The sequence below is a fragment of the Otolemur garnettii genome, unplaced genomic scaffold (assembly GCF_000181295.1).
Source record: "Otolemur garnettii isolate 467f Iridium unplaced genomic scaffold, OtoGar3 scaffold00005, whole genome shotgun sequence".
Taxonomy (NCBI): domain Eukaryota; kingdom Metazoa; phylum Chordata; class Mammalia; order Primates; family Galagidae; genus Otolemur; species Otolemur garnettii.
This window is the reverse complement of record NW_003852400.1, coordinates 1,197,409-1,201,759: the sequence shown is the minus strand read 5'-3', so window position 1 is coordinate 1,201,759 and position 4,351 is coordinate 1,197,409.

Here is a 4,351-nt window from a genome sequence, read left to right as displayed (position 1 = left end):
AAAGAAAGAAAAGAAAATGTGAAATCCTCCAAGAAGTAGAATTTGTTATTCTTAATACAGTTCTATGTTGCTTATTGACAGGTATGGTTTGCGAAATGCATGGTATGGTTGTATGAACATTGTAAAGTAGACTTACACAAACCTAATGGTATAGCCTGCCACACATCTGGTCTATATGAGACAGCTATGAACCTGTATAACATATTACTGAAATGAATATAATAGGCAAGTGCCACACAATGGTAAGTATTTGTACATCTGAACGTAGAAAAAGTACAATAAAAATACAATACAGAGGCAAAAAAAGTGGTATACCTGTATAGGGAGTGAATGGAAGGTGTAGGAATGGAAGTTGCTCTGGTGAGTCAGTGAGTGAGTGGTGGGTCAGTATGAAGGCCTAGGTCATTACTGTAGACTTTATAAACACTATATGCTTAGGCTACACTAAATTGATAAAAAAATTTTTTTCTTTCATCAATAATAAATTAACAGCTTAATGTAACTTTTAAACTTTTTTTAAAGCTAGCCAAGTGAAGCAGCAAGAGAGAAAAAGGAACAAAAATCTGTAGCTGGTTTTGGTCTGTTAGTTGTAACCACCACTGTATTCAGACTTGCTGATTTTTTACTTTTTGATCGTTGTAATAAAACTTAGCTTAAAACACAAACACATCATACACCTGTGCAAAAATATTTTTCCTTATTCTCCAAGCCTTCTTCCACTTTTAAAATTTGTAATTTTTTACTTCTTAAACTTTTTTGTTAAAAATTAAGACATAGGCTCAGCCCCTGTAGCTCAAGCAGCTAAGGCACCAACCACATACACCAGAGCTGGTGGGTTCGAATCCAGCTCTGGCCTGCCAAACAACAATGACAGCTACAGCCAAAAATTAGCTGGGGATTGTGGCAGGCACCTGTAGTCCCAGCTACTTGGGAGGCTGAGGCAAGATAATTGCTTAAGCCCAGGAGTTGGAGGTTGCTGTGAGTTGTGATGACATAGCACTCAACCCAAGGTGACAGCTTGAGGCTCTGTCTCAAAAAAACCCCAACAAACGTAAGACATAGGCCAGGTGCAGTGGCTCATCCCTGTAATCCTAGCACTCTGAGAGGCCAAAGTGGGTGGATTGCTTGAGGTCACGTATTCAAGCCTGAGCAAAAGCAAGACCCAGTCTCCACTAAAAATAGAAAAACTGAAGCAAGAGGATCGTTTGAGTCCAAGAGTTGGGGGTTGCCATGAGCTATGATGCCACAGCACTCCACTCAGGGCAACAACTTGAGACTCTGACTCAAAAAAAATTAAGACATAAGCACAACTTAGCTTAGGCATCAATAGGGTCAGGATTGTCAAAAATCACTGTCTTCTATCTCTACATCTTGTCCCACTGGAAGGTCTTCAGTAACAGGTGTGGAACTGTCCCCTCCTTTGATAACACATCTTTTGTAAAGGGCTTGCCTGAGGCTATTTTACAGTTAAGGTTTTTTTTTTTTTTTTAATGACCTTCACAATTTCCCTTTCATTTTTTATTTTCTTCTCTTTATTTTTCCCTTTTTTTTTTTTTTTTTTTTGAGACGGATTCTCCTCTGTCACCCAGGATAGCATGCCATGGCCTTTGCTGAGCTCACAGCAACCTCAGACTCTTCAGCTCGAGCATGCCTCCTACATCAGCCTCCCAAATAGCTGGGACTATAGGCCTGTGCCACCATGGCCAGCTAATTTATCTATTTTTAATAGAGACAGGGTCTCACTTTGCTTAGGCTGGTCTCAAGCTCCTTACCTCAAACAATGCTCCCAACTTTGGCCTCCCACAGTGCTAGAATTACAAACATGAACCACCACACCTAACCAGTTAACTTTTTTTTTATAAGCAGAAGTACAAAATGATAAAAAGTAGATACATAAACAAACAACAGTTGTTTCTTATCAAGTAAACTGTATATGCTATAATTGTATATGCTGTATATAACTGTATATGTAACTGTATATATATATAACTGTATATGCTATAATTTTTTATGACTGGAAGTGCAATAGATATGTTTATATCAGCATCACCACAAACATGAGTAATGGGTTGTGCTATGTTAGGATGGTTATTGCATCACTAAGTGATAGAAGTTTTTCAATTCCATTATAATCTTTTTTTTTTTTTTGAGACAGAGTCATTCTGTCACCCTGGGTTCGAGTGCCCTGACATCACCCTAGCTGACAGCAGTTCTCTTGGGCTCCAGCGATTCTCTTGCTTCAGCCCCCAAGTAGCTGGGACTATAACACTTGCCACAATGCCTGGCTATTTTTTAGAGATAGGGTCTCACTCTTGCGCAGGTTGGTCTAGAACTCCTGAGCTCAAGCAATCCACTTGCCTCGGCCTCCCAGAGTGCTAGGATTATACACATGAGCCACAGCGCTCAGCCACCATTATAATCTTATGACACTACCATGGCATATGTGGTCCATAGTTAACTAAAACATTGTTATGTGGCACATGACAATATTTTAAGCTACTTTTAAATTCTAAACAGCAAAGGTAGATGACCTGTGAGCAATTATTACTTAGATGCTTTTTGTCCCCTCTCTCTTCTCTTTACAATTTTTCCATTATGTTATATTTTTTCCAGGTTTATAACATTTACTTTTTATTCTGTTATCATAATTTCCATAATTGTTTATTGTTGATAAAATTAAATATTTAAACCAATTATACTTTATTAGAATCTTGGTTTGGTGCCCGTAGCATAGTGGTTACCGCACCAGGCACATACACTGAAGTTGGCGGGTTTGAACTCAGCCCAGGCCAGTTAACCAACAATGACGACTGCAGTAAAAAATAGCCGGGCGTTGTGTCAGGGGCCTGTAGTACCAGCTACTTGGGAAGCTGGGGCAAGAGAATCTCTTGAGCCGAAGAGTTTGAGGTTACTCTGAGCTGTGACGCCATAGCACTCTACCAAGGGTGACGTAGTGAGACTCTCAAAAAAAAAAAAATAATAATAATCTAAGTTTCATACAGGCAAGATGAGTTCTTTGCTTTGTTCACTGACCTTTCAACGTTGCTTACAGGAGTGTTGGATACATAGTAGATACTAGTAAATACTTGAATAAATTACTACAGTTTTTCACTTCAGAGTCTTACACTTTCTCTCCTAATTGACTGGATTTCATTGTTTTATGTACATACATATATATGTATAAGTAAACACACATATATACAGAGCTCCCCCCTCCACCACCCAAAACAAGATGAGGCATGTCGTGTTGCTTGAGTTCCTTCATGTTCAAAAATGACTGTCTTTTGCTTGTATGTTTGAATAACATCTCCACTGGACAGAATACGTTTTTGGCCATACTTTCCCCAGTAGAACCTCTGTACACAGGGCCATTACCTTCTGGTACTGGATGCTCTTGGCTCATTTTATTGAGTGACCTCTTAATATTGGTGTAATAAATTGTTACTAGTTCTTTACAATCTTATATATTGTTTCCTTCACGTCATGAATTTTTTTTTTTTTTTGAGACAGTGTCACCCTGTTGCCTAGGGTAGTGTCTTTGTGTCTTTGTAGCTCACAGCAACCTCAAACTCTTTTGTTGTTGTTGGCTTTTTTTTTTTTTTTTTTTTGAGACAGAGTCTCACTTTGTTGCCCCTGGTAGAGGGCCATTGCATCATAGCTCACAGCAACCTCAGACTCCTGGGCGCAAGCAATTCTGTTGCCTCAGTCTCCGGAGTAGCTGGGACTATAGATGTCTGCCACAACACTTGGCTATTTTTACAGGTGGGGTCTTGCCCTAGCTCAGGCTGGTCTCAAACTCATGAGCTCAGGCGATCCACCTGCCTTAGCTTCCTAGAGGGCTGGGATTATAGGCATGAGCCACTGTGCCTGGTCTCAAACTCTTGAGTTCAAGTGATCCTCTTGCCTCAGCCTCCTGAGTAGCTGAGACTACAGACATGCACCACTACACCCAGCTAGTTTTTCTATTTTTAGTAGAGATGGGGTCTCGCTTTCGCTCAGGCTGGTCTCAAACTCCTGACCTCAGGCAATCCATCCACGTTGGCCTCCCAGAGTGCTAGGATTACAAGCGTGAGCCATCATGTCCCACCTTCAGAAATTTTTAACTTAAGCTTTTAGTCAGTTGTTTGCTACAGTCATGCATAAGTTTTAAATGTTTGTTTCTTATTTAACTTGGACATGGCCATATCTTTGACAACATTCTTTGTCAATGAATATTTTGAGTACCTTCTGCTCAATTCTGTGTATCATGAAATAATTGATGACCAATGGACCCTATCCTTAAGGGGCCTGACTTGTAAGGTAGATAAAATAAGTGTGTTGACACAACGCAAAGTAGAAAGTGATGTCTTTG